General features: G+C 38.6%; 1 protein-coding gene across 2 annotated transcripts in view; it reads right to left on the bottom strand.

Moving 5' to 3' along the window:
* Window positions 1–17,904, bottom strand: part of GMDS (GDP-mannose 4,6-dehydratase) — a 636,169-nt gene that overhangs the window by 517,254 nt on the left and 101,011 nt on the right. The gene's annotated exons all lie outside the window — the stretch shown is intronic.

Raw genomic sequence — 17,904 nt, 5'->3', positions numbered from 1 at the left:
AAGAGGAAGTGTTGGCATTACTGAAAAAGACTCCATAGTAGAATAAAGAAGGCCAGGGGATATCGAGGAAAGTGAGTACCTTTGGAGGGCTGGCCCTTCCAGGCAATGGCCAGAGCTGGCTGCTAACACTGAAGGTTCTCGAAAGTCACTGAAGGCTTGAAAGGGTTTTAAGGTGGCGGGGAGCAGGGACGGGGGTCAGATTTGTATTACTATGCACATACACATATGAACGTTTTAAAAAAGAAGATATTCATTTTTTGTAAATTAATAAGTATTTCCTTTATATTAATCTTAATTCATATAGCTGCCTTAAAATGAAGGTGTCTGACAAAATACAGACATTCTCAACTGGTTCTTAATTTGCCTTTTAAAACTTTCTGGGTAGGGGTCTTCATTTAATCTACAATATTTCATGTGCCACTTTAGGAGGGAAAGTATGAGAGACATCTAATCAAACTATTTAATAGGTCAAAGGTTCAGCAATCACCATTCTGGAGGTGCTATAAGAAGTCACCAGCCTCTCTCAGAAAATAGATTGGTTAGACATTTTGCAGTCAATCCCATAATTGCTCCTCCACTTTTCACCCAACTAGAGGGTCCCCATCCATCTCATTCAGACTAAAAGACAATGGGAAGCTCCAACCACTGGAAATGTGTGTCCTCAAAAGTGGTTGGGGATGTTTGGTTTTTCTTCAGTTTCTTCTATTTGAATAGGCTTAAAATATCCCTTTGAGCTTCAAAAGCTCTTACCAGATATTCCAGGAGAGAGAAAAAAAAAAAAAGTTTTTTTTATTACTTGACCAAGAGCTGGAATTGGAAACACCTTATGGGTCCTGAAAATGAAAAGCCTGCCAAGCGAGTGTTTACTCCATTAATGCAGAGCCATGCATAAATTCAGGCAGAATGAAAGTAAGGCTAAGCACACAAGGGGCACATTCTGTGATTCATTAAAACCTTGAGCACTTTTATCTTCTTCTTTTTTTCTTTCTTTTTTTTTTTTTTTAAAGATGAGGTCTCACTCTTTCACCCAGGCTGGAGTGCAGTGATATTATCTCAGCTAACTGCAACCTCTGTCTCTGGGTTCAAGTGATTCTCCTGCCTCAGCCTCCTGAATAGCTGGGATTACAGGTGCATGCCATCACACCCGGCTAATTTTTGTATTTTTAATAAAGATGGAGTTTCACCATGTTGGCCAGGCTGATCTAGAACTTCTGACCTCATGTGATCTGCCTGCCTCAGCCTCCCAAAGGCTGGGATTCAGGCCTGAGCCACCACACCAGGCCTAAAACCTCCAACAGATTTTCTTCTTCTTAAGATAAATATTCTAGTTTAAAGATTCATGTGGAGAAGAAGAGAAAATGTTTGGCATATTCTTTTGTTAATCCCATTCTTACAATTCTTGTTGTTTTTACATATCTAAAATATATGTCAGAGAATGACACTGACTATAAGTTAGATAACAACACTGACCAATTCAGGCCATGACAAGCCAAGTTGGGCTATCAATATCTCTATAAATCAATCAATGAGAAAACAGCTTAATATAAAAATATTTGCAATAATAATAATAATTTGACAGTAGGTTAGAAAGCCCTGTCAAGTATGAAGTTTGGATGTTGTTGTGCTGTTAGTGTTTTTGAAGCAGGTAACACTACACTTCTACATTTTATTCTCTTGGAATAAGAAGTTCGAATGCTTTGTGTTCTACCATAGCTGCATTAAATCAAAAAAAGAAAAGAAAAAAAGGCAGAGATAAACATGCTAGAGATCCCTGAGGTGGGAAGAGCTGTGATTATTTAGAGAGCTGATGTGAAACAGACCTGACCAGGACTGAACCCTGTCAATAAGGTCTTGTTCTTCTCACCCAGGCTGCCTCTCAGACTTTCCAACCACACTGGAACATTCTGAACCAGTAGTGGCACCAGCTTCCTCCTCACTTCCTTGCCAGGCCTCTCGAGTGATAGGGCCCAGGCTGCACAATGAGTGGGAAACGAGCCGAGCGAGGGCTGCTGGTCCCCAGCCCAGGGGGCCCAGCTGGCCGCCCCCTTGTCCTTTCTCCAGGCCCCTGGGGGACTCCAGGAGAGACGCAGTATCTGAGCAGGCAGACGTCCGCCAAGCCAACAGGATGGTGGTTTCCGCCTCCTCTTGAAGCACAGCGTTGATAAAGAATGCTCCAATCAGACTAATGACTGAAATGTCATAGCAAATGAGAACCTACAACTACCATTAAGTTCAGATGCTTGACTCCTCTGAAACCAAGGAACAAAGAGACTAAATCTGTAACTCATTCAGTATGAACACAAGTAATCTGGTATAAAGTCCTGCCTAGGTTCAATCCTTGTTACAGAAAGCTTTTTAATTGTAAAGATAATGTCACAATGTGACCCTTTTAAGTTTAATTTTACACATGGGCTATTAAGGGTATCTATTTTATATTAAATGCCATACAGTTTTAAGCAATCACTGTGGCTTTAACATTTGCAAGACACAGAAATATTTTCCTTTTTTTTTTTTTTTTTTAATATCGAGGTGGGTTTCACTCTTGTTGCCCAGGCTGGAGTACAATGGTATGATCTCTGCTTATAACCTCCTCCTCCTGGGTTTAAGTGAGTCTCCTGTCTCAGCTTCCTAACTAGGATTACAGGCGCCCACCACCACACCTGGCTAATTTTTCTATTTTCAGTAGGTACAGGTTCCACCGTGTTGGCCAGGCTGGTCTCAAACTCCTGACCTCAGGTGATACAGTCACCTCGACCTCCCAAAGCATTGGGATTACAGGCGTGAACCACCCATCACACTCTCACAAGAACTAAGCTAGGAAGGTGGGCAGATATTTGGCATCTTGGGCAACTGAGGCACAGGGAGGTTAGCCAACTTTTCTAATATCACACTAGTTACAGGCAAAGCCAGGACTAGAATTCACACCATCCACTGTTTTGAAGTAGAAAATAATCTCTTTCTTCCCACTCCTCTACCTAGAACCTACCAAAACATGTCAAACCTCAACAAAATAATAAAAGGACCATAAAAGATCCATTTTCTGACCAAACTGATTTAGTCATTTTCCATTACAGGGTTTTTATGGATTAAACAGTGTTTCCAGTGTTAATCAAGTGACCCAAACATAGATAAGTCATGTAATTTTATAATACTCCAGAGCTCAGAGGAGGGAGAAAGGATACAGCACCTGAGATTTTCCAGGTCTGAGTTTTTTTGGGCACTTGCACTGCCCATGCAGTGGTTCAGAGTGTTTAAAGGTGGATTTGGATTGCTGGTGGTTGTAGGTCCAGCTTTGAGGCTAAAGGGCAGAGCCCCAGAGTCTCATAGGGCCAGATTTCAGTGTTCCTGATGCTATCCTGTTCTTCTGATGGGATAGACCCTCACTTTTCATGGAGTACTCAGAAATGTTCCAGACAGAGTCATGTAAAAATTAAAGAGTAATTCCAGAAATGCACAAAATCATATTTTGACTATTGTATGAAAACTTAAAATTCTGCAACTATGAAAAGCTGAAAGTAACACAAAGTTTCCCCCTTCTCTCAATGGCCACAGATGGCTGAAAAAAGACTGACTGATCTCACATCCACACACACACACCACATACCCCATCCAAACAAATATGTACGAGGGCAAGCCATCCTCCTGCAAGACAGAAAGACTAGTATTTTTCTACTCTCTTCCAATACAAATGAATGAATAGCCCTGACAGACAAATAAAAAGGGAACTTTCTTATATGCAATGTGAGAACCTGGTCCCTCTGAACTGCATGCTAAATCATACTGTATGTTTCTACTTAAGCACCCTGTGGCAGCTTCTTTGAACAGGATAAGGTCAATAGCGGCACCAGCTAAAGAAACCATGCCATTAATAAAATGAATCTCTTTGTTTAGATCATCTCAAGCATCAGGAAACAGAATACCCACTTGTGCAAGAAGAAAAAGCACTCATTTGCACTGCCTTTTATGTTCTTTAACTCTATGTTGTCTAATTACTCCTAAACCATCTTCCCAGCTAATCAGAATTAACAATATCAAGGTAATCTCTATCTCCAATAAACAAAATATGAACACCTCAATGATTAACAAATAATGCTGTTTTGAATGAGAATGAAAACTTCCAATGATTTAACCACTTCTGTGAAGGATACAGAGACAGAATTTAATAGAAAAGTATTTATACCTAGGTCATGTTTGTAACACAAATCATTGCGCAAAATCTCTGTGAGGCTCACAGAATTTAAAAGACCATGGGGAATAATTAATCCAACCCTCTCATTTTACAGATCAGGAAATTTAGATTCAAAGCAGGTGAATGTTTATTGTACAGTCACAGTTAGGAAGTAGCAGAACCTGCAACAAAAAATAAAAATGAAAACCAGGTCTCTGGACTCCCAGACCTCAGAATTTTGCAGTAAAAAAATACTGAGTAAATATCTAAAATGAAGAGACTAGACTAATGACTACAGTTGAGAACGAAGTAAAACAGGCAAATGGAATTACCAAAGTGAAGAATAAAAATAGAGCCAATAATTATTAATAAAGCAATAATTAACTGACTAGCAGAGAGGAAATGAGGAAACCATCAATATTTAAAACACAGAAATAATTCCCATCTCCTATAGTCTTTAAAGTTGAAAAATATTTCCCCATAAAAGTTGCTGTCACCAAAGAACTAACTTCCATTTCCTCTCATTTACCTCCTGGTAAAGAGAAGCACTACAATCCAGCAACATGATCAGCAACCTCTGAATACTGAAGAATTGCTTGTGCCCAGCAGCTATGATACTCTTTACATAGCCATCCCCTCCCTCCTTTCGAGGGCAATAGCCTTGCAAACAGGTGCTGAGTGCTTGCACATGCACCTCATACACATCAAGAAAAGAGAGCCACTCTGTGGCCAGACACAATACCTTCTAGAAAAGGGTGATGAGCATAAGGCTATTCAGGTATCAATGTTTTAGAAAGAGGCCAGAGGCTTTCAATCATCCTATATATTGGTCTACCATGGCACAGAATTCTCTCCCCCAAAACATACTCATCAATATGTTTCAATAGATTACAATGTGATATTATGTCCAAGGTTAGTTTGATATGAAAAAAAGATTTACATATAAAAAATATCAAACAGGGAAGAAATGCCCTAAAAGATTAATTAAAAAAAAAAAAAAAAAAAAACTTTCCCCAATGTGATAGGTTTTTAAAAACTGGTACAAAAGTGTTTTTTCATTTTTGACTGGTATTAACACTACAGAGTTTTTGGTGTTTGTGACCTTACATATTATTTTTTTCAGGGAATTACATATACACTTTACCTATTTTTCTAGTAGGCTGGGTTTTACCAATTGGCAAATCTTCAGTTTCTTTTACATTGCAAATGATTACTGTAAAATGAATACTGTAATATTAGAGCAAGGAAGAATGCAAATACAATGTGAACTCAGGAGCTCACGTATTTGTACAATCCAGTATGTATAATAATAACTTCAACATACTAAAATAACTTGCTGTAATTTAGGCAAACTCTGTAAGGAAAATGAATTTAAAAGCATTTAAAACAAGCAGGTACAATGAAAGCAACTGTTGGTAAGGTCTAGAATGATTAATTTTTCAATAAATGATTAGGAGGAAGATAGCACCACAAAGAGAGATGCTCCAATACAGTCCCAGAAGCGCTGGAAAAGCCTCAAAACGACAACCAGCCCTCAACTTACAATGGTCCCAACTACAATTCTTCAAGTCTATGGTGGTATGAAAACAATACACATTCAGTACACTCCTCAATTTACAATGGAGTCTAGGATAAACCTATCATATGTTGAAGACACTGTAAATCAAAAATGTACTTTCAATATTTTCAACGTACAAAGGGTTTATAGGGACAGACCCCCACTCTAAGTTGAGGAGCATCTGTAAATACAAAGGCACCTATTAACAGCCTATGTGCATGCTTGGTGGTACACAATATGCAGACACAGCACGGGTGAGTTCACCTGCTCATCACTACATGAATACCAGCATGCCCAAGGAATACAGTAGCTCACTGGTTTTCCTTTTTTCTTTATGTAAGTTACTTTTGTTTGAACCTCTACTTTCCTCTCTCTCCCTCCCTCCCATTCTTGCCACACATGCTGAAGTTTTCATCTTTCAGAGAAAAAAACAAATCTTCATGTGACCTACTATTGCTACAAATGATGATGGCAGTACTAAGAATAGTGAGCACTTGTACAGCACTGGGTATATGCCAGGCATGTACTAAGTACTCTGCATTCAGTATATTTTAACTCTTCACAATAACCCATGTCGTTGGTTCTATTTTCATCTCCATTTTACAAATGAGGAATCTGAGGTGAATTAAGAGGAAATAGCTCAGGGTCTAATAGTCGGTAGGTAGAACAAGGATTTAAACTATGTCTACTTGTAATAAATTATTTATATTTCAATTTTGCTTCACTAATAGGATCGATCCCTCTATAATGATGGACCTAAAGATATTTTAACATAAAATTTGGCTTCTGTAGAATGTATTAACAATGAAAAGTGAGCTGTACTACTGACTATCAAACACCCATGTGGGCCATAGGTGTTATAGGATGGAGAAGGACAAGAAGGAAATAAGAAATTTAGTCCCTGCCCTATTGCTCTGAGAAGTATCTGGGAAGCCAGGCATTTCCCGGCATAGATAGGATTATGCTTCAACATTGACTAGGACCTCCAGATTTCACATACATTTACCCTCATGTGGACAGGACGAGAATAATAGCCAGGTAACCTGTACAGCTAATCCAAATGTTCTTGCTATCAGAGAACACCAGTAGACGTATGAGTCATGGACACAAGGTTACAAGGCTTTGTGGATGAAAGAAAAGCTATGGAATACTACCACACTGACCTCTTCTACAGTGGATGGCACAGTGCCCTGGAAAAATAAATCACCACACTTGAGCATGAAATCAGGATTGGGAAAAAACAGAGGAAGTACAAGAAGAATATCCCTATCAAAATCCTTTTAAAGATCTGCCTAACTGACCAGTTCAGTGCTGGTGTGAATAACTCCTTTCAAGTTTGGAATATAGTAGCTGTTAAGTTTTTAGAACTCAGGGCTCCAAATACATTAATAAAGATTTGTATAGGTCTGTAGGGAAGTTAGTAATAAATTAACAGTATACTTCACACTGAAATAATAACCTCTTTGCAGTAAATAGCTACACGTATTAAAAAAAATTAAAACCATACAAAACATAAAATTAGAGTTCCTCTCTCTTTCCTTGCCCCTTTCTCACTATCTCTCAAAGTGACAGGCCATACAATTAAAGGCTGTTTCTTTGCAAAGTCCATGCTTTGCAGTTCTAATCACTCAAGTGATTTATGAAGGAAATGATGTTTTGCAGGTACTCTAAAACAGAGCTGCACTTTGTCCAGTGGGCAAGGCCATGCTTAATGAAAAACTTTAAATTTGGAAGGAAAAAAACTGCAGTAAAAAGAGAAGAATTATGAAATTTTAGTATTTACTTGATTTATTAATGTTTCCTTGTGCATTTCTTTTTATAATTTGTGTCCTGGCTAAGGCAAGAAGGCAAAACAAATGTCCTTTTGTTTATGGCTTTAAAAAGGTCATAAGAATAACAAAAGGATACATAAATACTGATGACTATATCTTTCCCTATATCATTGTACATTAATTTAACAGTCTGCTACTAAAATACTGCTGTTGGTTAAGCACAGAGTTAACTCTTTAAAAATATTCTTGCTCTTTTTAAACCAATTTTTTTCAAGGATATAATTAATCCAGTTAAGACTGTTCTTAAAATATGTGCATGTCATGATAGAAATGTCACTTGTCAACTCCCTGATGCATTTCAGATCTGCTCTGCCACTACAGAGTTCCAGCCAGGCAGGAAACATTGTAAATCACTGAAGAAACATACAAGTTAAGAACTGTAATTTTGAAACTTAAAATTACCGAAAAACAGACAAAATTCAAGCATATATACAGGAGCGTAAACGCAGAAATCTGTAAGCATTTACCTAGAAAGGTGCAGATCATTAAAGTAATAAAACTAACTCATATTCAGCGCCCGAAGATGGATCAAGTTTTATGAAAATGACTGTAAGTCACTAAAGGCAAGTAGAGCTCTATATTAGCACAAAGAATGTTGATTTCACTGGGGTGTGACGCCAGGGGATAGGTTCAGCTGGCAACACTCAATTTTGGGAGCTAGTAAATCTCTGTATTTGTTAAGTCATGCCATATTGTACATTAGAGTTCTGCCACCCAAAGAAGATATCAAAAATAACTTGGGGGTGGAGGTGGGGGAATCACATATGAAAAGTCCAAAAGACTGTTCCTCCTTCATACTTGTAGCTGTCTTCCAGTGTCACTGCCTTGTAGACTGTACAGTCATGGTGTGATTCTAGATAGCTCAGCTCCACCACAGAAACAAAGGAGATAAAATGAATAGTTGGCGCGATACTGAGATCACCGTTTGAACCTACACAGGACTAACACTTTTAGATTGTTTTTTGTTTTGTTGCTTTCCTTTCTTTTGCCAACAACAGCGGGGCCTTAGCTCTTACCCAACAATATACTTTTAAAAATCTCTACTCAGTGGTACTGACAGAAAACATTTTCAAGATTCCACTGAAAAAGATCAAAGCTTTGTAAGGGTGGTGGAATTCTCTAGATGGAAAAATAACTTCCTCGTCTAATAGGAATTGGGCACCCCATATCTTGGTCTCAATAGCACCAAACTCTAAATTGCCAATCTGGCCAGGCTCTTAGGCTAAGGTACAGTGAGTCTTACCTTCAGTGTAGAAGCTGAAAAGCAGATGTCTCTGATTCAGTCTAACCTGACCACATGCACCTTTTGGTCTAATCTTATAATACTTAAATGTCTAACAACTACTTCTGTTTCCCAGCTATTCCCTCCTAATATTTATGATATATCTAGGCTATCTGACAGTATTTTGTAGATTTGGGTCATATAGTTAAGCTATCACCTTTCTATAGATATAATTTATCTCATACTATAACATATACATTCTTCAAACTTACACTATACAGTCTTCAAAGTATTTATTATTGTTTCTGTCAAAATAATATCTTACATTTCTGTAATTCCTTACAGTTGTTAAGTACTCTTAAGATGTTTTTTCCCATTTATATCTCACAACATCCTGGTGAGGTAGCTGATATTATCCTCATTTTTCCGGATCAGAAAATTAAAGAAAGCATAAATCCTTTGTTCAAGGTCATAGAGCTAGTTACAAAACTTGGCAGAATATGAAACCAATTTGTCTAATCCTAATTACAGTGTTATGTCCACAATACTTCTCCCTCAATCGAAATAAAAATGTTTCCACCAAAATAAGATGCCACAGCAGTTTCTTAAAGCTTTTTAATTAACTAATAAATTTATATAAAAACCCATATACAGTTTAGTGCAAAATAATGTTTTAAGTATCTTCAATTATCTTTGCAATAATCCACTATTAAAAACCATTGCTTAAATTAACCTCCCCTTTAAGTATACTAAACAACATGTTATTGTGTGTGCTTGTATATCAGTAAGTGCATGCATGCTTGCCTGAGCTCATTTAAAGAGATATCTATATCTTTACCCTGAGGCTTAAAAACAGCGAGGTCTGAATCTTCAAGGTTAAAGGCAGATTACGGAACAATCAGCTAATAACCATCTATTAATATCTAATGTACTACGCAACATGACAGAATAAATAAAAATGAGAATAAGATGCATTCCTACATTTGAGTTTATATAATCTAGTGAGAGGACAAGGAAACAATGCATCTACATCATCATCATCATCATCATCATCATCATATTAGCAACACCATTAATAGTAACATTCATTCACTACATACTTCTCACATTTTAGGCCAGAACTGGCCAACAGAAATATAACGTGAGCCACATATGTAATTTTTAATTTTCCAGTAATCAAATTTTAAAAAGGTAAAAAGAAACAGCTAAAGATTAATTTTAATAGTACATTTATTTAACACATATCTAGAATGTTTTATGCACATGTTAATAAAAAATTCTCAAGATACTCTACATTTTTTTTTAATTAAAGTCTCCAAAATCCAGTGCAGTCAATGTGTTGCATGACAATGGGGATACATTCTGAGAAATGTGTCACTATGTGATTCTGTCATCGCATGAACATCACAGAGTACAGCTGCACAAACCTAGGTAGTGTAGCCAATTACACACATACAATGTGTAGTTGGCTACACTACCGAGGTTTGTGCACCTATGGTGTAGTGTAGTTGGCTACACTACCTAGCTCTGTGCACCTATGGTGCCTAGGTTGCAACCTGTACAGCATGTTACTGTACTGAATACTGTAGGCAACTGTCACACAATTCTAAGTATTTGTGTATCTAAACAGAAAAGGTACAGTGAAACTATAGTATCTTATGGGCCTGCTATTGTATGTGGTCCTTTGCTGACCTAAATGTCATTATGTGGCCCATGACTATATTTTACACTTATGGCATATCATAATTCAAATGTAAATTTCCATCAGAAATACTTGATCTGTATTTAGATTTCATAAAACTGATCATTAAAAAAGTAGATGCATGTACCCAACTTGTGCCAAATATACTTAAAAGTTTTCTCATAACTAAATTGAATATCCAAAATATCACTTTCCTTTAATTTACACAAGTACATTGACGAAACTAGTTCACTTTTGTTTAAAAGAGCTGATTTGGATCAAGTGTGGTGGCTCCTTCCTGTAATTCCAGCACTTTGAAAAGCCAAACCAAAGCCAAAGTATGGCATGAGGCCACAAGTTCAAGGCCACCCTGGGCAACATAGTGAGACCCCATCTCTACAAAAGATTTTTAAAATAATATATATATTTTTAATTAGCTGGGTGCATCCTAGCTGCTCAGGAGGCTGACACAGGAAGACTGCTTGTAGCCCAGAAGGTCAAGGCTGCAGTGTGTCGTGATCACACCACTGCCCTCAACCTAGGTGACAGAACAAGACCATGTATCAAAAAAAAAAAAGCAAAAAAAAAAAAAGAGTTTGTTGCTGTAAATTAAGCTGGGCATGGTGAGGCAGCCCTGTAGTCCTAGCTATGTGGAAGACTGGATCAGGAGAATTGCCTGAGCCCAAGAGCTCAAGGCTGCAGTGAACTATGACCAGGCCTCTACACTCTAGCCTGGGTGAGAGAGAGAGATACTATTTCAAAACAAAAAAAGAAAAACTGATTTGAGTTTGACATATAAGCATATCAGTTTCAAATCCATATCTGTTCAAGTTAAGTAAACTCACTAACTCTATGTCAAGTCAGTATTTGCACTGGATTCAAAGGAATATTTGCATAAACAGGAAAGCAACTCTAAATTTATCAATATCAACAAAGAACTCTTCAAATTCTTTCTAGTTTTTGTAGCCAATGTATATAATTTGTAGCCAACATATTTATAATTAAAATCTTCTACACATTAATTCATTACTATTCACTTGTATTATGAAAACCTTCAATTTCAAATAAATTCTAATATCTGCCTAGCTAGTTCATAAATTATCTTGTCCTTTCCCGAGAGCTCCAAATTAGTTCATTCAAAAGTAGTGTGATCTGAGTCAGAAAACGTAAACTACACCGCTATATTCCCTTTTTAAGTACTGAATACTTGGGCAAGTGTTCCTTTTTGTTTCAACAAAAGATCATCTTAGATCGGAGTGAATATTATACCACAGAAATCTGTGTAAAACTCGTCCAGGATCCCAGCACCAAGTGCTACTAAAGATCACAAGGTCACTGCCATCATTGTCTTCCATTTCTTTCAGGAGGTCCATAAACCAGTAAGGATCCATGGATTTGCACTTATACACTGAATAATTTTAACTACTAGCATATATGACACTTTTTGCCAAGTTAACTACTATATTGTACTCTCTTCATCTTCAGAATACAGTGGAACGAAGCAGTAAGAGAAATACCAGCCTCTTGTAAAATTCCAATAAATACAGAATTCAACCTAACATAGCTGGGTCAAATATGTCTATTGTGATAGAAATTAATTTTTTCATATCCATCTGAAACTCTTTGAAACATTCAAATGTTTGCATTGAATATTCTTAAAACATTCAAAAATAACTCTGCCACAATCTGTTATTTTTGGCAAAAATATTTACATTTCTTTATACACCTTAAAGTCCGTATTAATTGGACAGTGAGTCATCTATTTTATCACTTACATAAAATTAACGGAAAGTAATTGAAATGTTTCAAATTTCAAATGGGTCATGTAGTCTACAGGCAACTGTTTGGTAAAAAAAATCTTTAAATTTTTGTGAAATACATTTTTGTCTCTTCTCACGATTTTCTAATAAAATTTTAGTACCTGAAATAATTCCTTTTTGCCATCTCTCCATCTTAAACTGGCTTCCACTATTGTGCATGAATCCAAACCACTTTATAGGTGGCCAAAGTTACAGGCTCATACTCGGTTAAAAATTTTACATTTATTGAACATTTGATACAGATTATTATCCGTCCAACTCGTATGTTGAAATGTGATCCCCAATGTTGAAGATGGGGTCTAATGGGAGGCGTTTGAGACACGAGGGCAGATCCCTTATGAATGTTAGTGCCATGCTAACATCTGCAGAACTGAGAGCCAAATAAACCTCTTTTCTTTATAAGTAATGCAGTCTCAAGTATTCCTTTACAGTAATGCAAAACAGACTAATTAAAACACTACATTCTGCTTTCAGGCAATTACTGGCATCAATTGTTTTTTGACCTTTGAGAAAAAAAGTTCTCATCAAAACTACTACAGATTTGTTGAAAAGATCTAAATATTACCCACTTCATTTTCTTTAAATTTTTTATACAACAAACAGCTTTTTTGTTTGGTTCTGGTACAGCTAATAGCAAATGAGATTAATCATCAAGTCCCTAGTCTATTTTTGTTCCTACTGCTTTGATCATCATACTAATTTCTGTATCTGTACTCAATCAGTAGCAGTAGTATGCCTTCACTTCAAATTTAAAAATTGCCCATACTTATTTACTAAAAAGTAATTTTATTACCTTTACTTTATATATCACTTAAAGATTTCTAGGGGGCTGAGGGATAAAAATCTACATGTTAGGTACATGTACACTACACTTGGGTGATTAGTGCACTGAAATCTCAGACTTTACCACCATACAATTCATCCATGTAACCAAACACTTCTTGTACCCCAAAAGCTATTGGAATAAAAAATTAAAAATAACCATTTCAATTTAATTACTAATGATAATGTACATGTATCACTATAAGCTGCACTGTCTGCAAAAAATATTTAATAAACACTATAATGTTGGAACACAAAAAAATACCTAATAAATTATTTGACACCAAGATTGATAGTGTGTTTATGTATGTTAACACAGTCTTACCAAAACAAGAAGTTGTGTTTAACAGAAATAAATTGTGCATTGCTTCCATCTTAAAAATCCAGTTCCTTGGGAATGCTCATCACACAGAACTGCTGGACAGCCACATGTAGCTTACGGCCATTGTTCCTGATCATAAGATGAGAGGCTGTGTTCTTGTCAGTCTGTATTTATTAACTGTGGTAATTCTCACAAGGAAGAGAAGTATTTACTCTAATTAACCCCACATTACAGATAATGGATATTAGGCAGAAGTAATTAAGTGACTTACCCAAAGTCATGAAGTTATTAACTGGGGAACTGGGAGTTCAATCCAGACAGTGTGACTCCAGAGACTCTTATCCACTATTCCACACCGCCAGAAGTTCAACAACAGCACAGGGTTTCATGAGAGATGAGGCAAGAGATTCAGTGTGTTAAATATATATACATAAGCCAAACGACTTTGCAATGAAAAGGAGGAAGCCAGAACTCACAGGAAGACATCATGAAAGAGGAAGAAAGGCTTGAGCTGGATAGTCCAAGATAAATGCTGCCGATGAACAGCACAAGCAGCTGGGTGCAGGAGGAGTAGGTGTGTGAAGCGTGAGCAAAGCATGTTTAGCCATGAACAAGTAAAGTGGGTCAGCTGTGGAGTTAATGCAGCAGGCTAAAAAACGGCCCCCAAAAGACAGATCCATGTCCTCACCACTGAAATCTGTGACTGATACCTCATATTAGAAAATAGCCTTTGCAGATGTGGTGAAGTTAAGGATCTTGCACTGGGAATGGATTACCTGGGTGAACAGTAAGCACAATCACAAGTGTCCTTACAAGAAAGAGGCAGTGGGGGATTTCACACTGCCAGAAGATGAGGCCATGCGTCCACAGAAGCAGAGATTAAGGCCATGTGCCCCAAGTCAAGGGATCCCAGCAGCCACTAGGAGTTGGAAGAGGAAAGCAAGGAATTCTTCTCTTGAAGCCTCCAAAGGAAACACGCCCTTTCTGACACACACCTTGATTTCGGACATCCAGAACTGTGAGAAGACAAATGTATTGTTTTAAGCCACTTGGCCTGTGATAATCTGTTTCAAAAGCCATAGGAAACTAATACAACTTAGAACCTCTCAAAATCTTCAACATGCAAAGGGACCTTGTGAATCAGCAAGGTCCCTTTGGTCCCTTGTAAACTGATTCAGCAAGGTCCCTTGTAAATCTGTTTCCAATTTATTTAATGAGCGAATACCCGCTCCCCAAAAAGAGAAAGCTAGTGGTAAAAGCAAGCATCTGTTAGCATCCGGCATACCTAATATTCCTCTAACAAAGTTTGGGAATTCCTAACCCAAGGCACATTCTGGAAGGCAATTTAGGTAAGTCAGTCTGAACTTTAATTAAACAACAATGCAAAACCACCGAAGGTTTTTAAGAAATGTTGCAAGAAGTCAACCATTTGAGGTAAAGAAATCCAGGACTCTGTGACCCTGGATTCAGGGTAGCTTCAATGTGGCAGAATGCATTGCTTTGGAAGACAAAACATGTCAGCAGCTGAGCCAGCCCTCCCAGCTGACAGGAGTGCACTCTGCCCTGATGGAACCACCTCCTCTGGGAAGTGCTCCTGTCATGAGGGATGCTGACAAACTAAAGTGGCTTCACAGCATGACAAGGGAGAAATGACATAAAAGATGAAAGAAGTGTTGTGCTAGCGAGCAATAATCAAAAGGGAAACAAAACAGCAGTACCTTCAAGTAAGCAAAGGGTTAAAATATATTATTAATAACAAAAACTGGACTACAAAGGGTTCAATAAAAGCCAAAGGTGAAACTATCAAGGGGAGTGGGATTAGGTCAACAGGAAGCTGTCCATGGACATCCGCAGTAAGAAGCTCCTGGCCTGTCTGGATCTTCCTGTGGAGATGGGAAGACAAGTTGTCAGACTGCCATAGGAGGAGAAAATCCACACTGCACAGGAAACTGGACCCCAAAACCGACCATCTTCCACAAGACTAAGATTTCATGCCCTAAACTGGACACAGACCTGTTTAACACACCCACATGTAGAGCTGGAATAAAAACTGAATTTAAAAAATATTATGTTAAACTAGGGGTGCAATTCAAAATATTTAATAACCTGCACAGCACAGGCACTAACCCATGAGAATGTATGCCAGCTTATGTGCTCACCCCCTGAATTTCAGCCTTCATAAAACCGTGAACACTGACCCATAGCTGAAAACAGATTCTGAACAGGCAGGGATGAAGAACGGAGGGGAAAAAAATTACTTCCATTTAAAAATTGACTTGAACTGATAGCAGGTCCCCCATTTTGGGAAGCCACAGGATATACAGGAAAGGTAATCAGGTAGGCTGGAAGCCGCATTCTAAATAGAGCAAATCTGACCACAAAGGGTCAGCAGCCACACACTGTGGCACTGCCATCTCCAAGGCCACTGGCTCAGCACTGCTGCAACCTAATGACACAGCAGGAAGTCTGGGTTTGGTTTTGGTTGTGTGTGCTCTCTCTCTCTCCTCTTTCTTCTCCCCAGCAACACTCCTTCTACCATCTAGACTCCCCGCTCTCTCTAACTCTGTTCCTATAGCATAAACTTGGGTTCCACAGGTTGCAGGCTTATCCATTTGGCTGCCACTGTCTGGTAGGTTAATGTGCAACAATGGGCACTTGTATTTTCTTACATGGGGAAGGTAAATTACGGCACTTGAACAAAGACCTTATTATTTAAGTTTTACTGCACGTTTACTACAAGCCAGTTTCAATTTTACATTTTTGTCCCTAGGCCTTAAGACAAAAACGAGTAGGTTCCTGTTCATATTTGAAGGAGTTATTTACATAATAATAACAACAATAACATCTGGCAAAAGCAGGATCTATTATAGGCTGAATTGTGTCACCCTGAAAATTTGCATGCTGAAGCTCTAACCTCCAGGACCTGGGAGTGGGACCTTATTTGGAGATAGGGTTGGTGCAGATGTAATTAGTTAAGATGAGGTCATATTAAAGTAGGGTGGCTCCTAATCCAATATGAGTGGTGACCTTATTTTTTAAAAAAAGTAAATTTGGACACAGGCAACACCCAGCAAGACTGTCACACAATGATGAAGTGGAGTGGTGTTTCTACGAGCCAAAGAACACCAAACATTGCCAGCAAACCACCAGCAGCAAGGTAGGAGGCCTGGAACAGATCCTTCCCTCACAGCCCTCAGAAGGAACCAACCTGACAACACCTTGATTACGGACTTCCAGCCTCCAAAACTGTGAGACAATAAGTTTCAGTTGCTTGAACCACCCAGTCTGTGGTACTTTGTTATGGCAGCCCTAGCAGACAAACACAAGACCCAAAAGAATCAGGAGAATGGCAACTGAAAGATCAGGCAAGGTGAGTGAGCAAGTTTGTTGGAAAAGAAATTCCACTCTGTGCACCTCTAGTTAACTGTCAGGAAGCCCCAGACTTGCCTGCCTGTCACACTGGCTTTCTTTGGGCTCCATCATCCATCCCTCCTGAGTGTGGCATAAGCTGCTGGTCCTTCCTCAACTCTCCCAACTGTCCCTGTCCCTCACACACCCATTCAGTGTAACTCATAATTCTAAACACCGGTTCATCCGTCACTTTCTCAGAAAATATGTCCTGATCCCTCCAGCCTGCATCAGACTCCCACTGTTTTCCACTGGTCTACGGGGTCTACAAGGACAGGACCATGACTGCATTGCTCATCGTGATGTGGCTGGATGGCTGGAATATGTATTTGTTCCATAAATTAAAATTCAATGTCCTTAGGTTACTAATCTCACAGGTCCTATGGCTCCAGCAGACAGGTCAATGCCCAGATGATGTCTAAAACTTTTCTATCAAACCTGTATCATCAACTTGCCCTCTTTCTCTTAAAACATGAGATCCCCTGTGCTCTGGTCTCCCCCACTGTCAATTGAGGGGCACTACTGACCCTTTCTCTGCAGAGCCACAGCAGCTCTCCCTTCCCCTACAGAACTTCTCAGACTCAACCTCTGCCATCCACTTTCACCCCCATCATATGGGCAGTGTCCATGGTCTTCCTGCCCCAGCATCCAGGTGCCCACACCCACATACCAGGGTAAACTGGCTGTGCTACTCTTTACTTAAAAATCAACAAAAAATCAACTTGATTTCCATTGCCTGTTCCAAAGTAATTTTTTTTTAAGCAGAAGTCAAACCTATGCAAGGGATTACCACAGAACTGTCTGGTTTCAGGGTGGGGGAGCTGTGAATTGCTGTGGGAGAGGCAAGACTCTTCCCAAGCAATGGCCTCCCACCCAGCCCCTTAGCCAATCTTGAGGCACTCCAGGTAACCCAGGGCTCCTCACAACAGTGGAGAAACCAGAGGCCTCTCTGATTAAATCTAACCTTTTTAGTAAAGGAATCAAGGCTCTTTGTTTAACTATCACCTCCACTGCCAAAAGCATAAACAAATAAAACAAACATCTTCATGTGGGCATTCCGTATCTTGGCTC

Source organism: Sapajus apella, unplaced genomic scaffold (genome assembly GCF_009761245.1).
Source record: "Sapajus apella isolate SASKATOON/1434 unplaced genomic scaffold, GSC_monkey_1.0 scaffold70, whole genome shotgun sequence".
Taxonomy (NCBI): Eukaryota; Metazoa; Chordata; class Mammalia; order Primates; family Cebidae; genus Sapajus; species Sapajus apella.
This window is presented reverse-complemented; position numbering and strand designations above follow the sequence as displayed.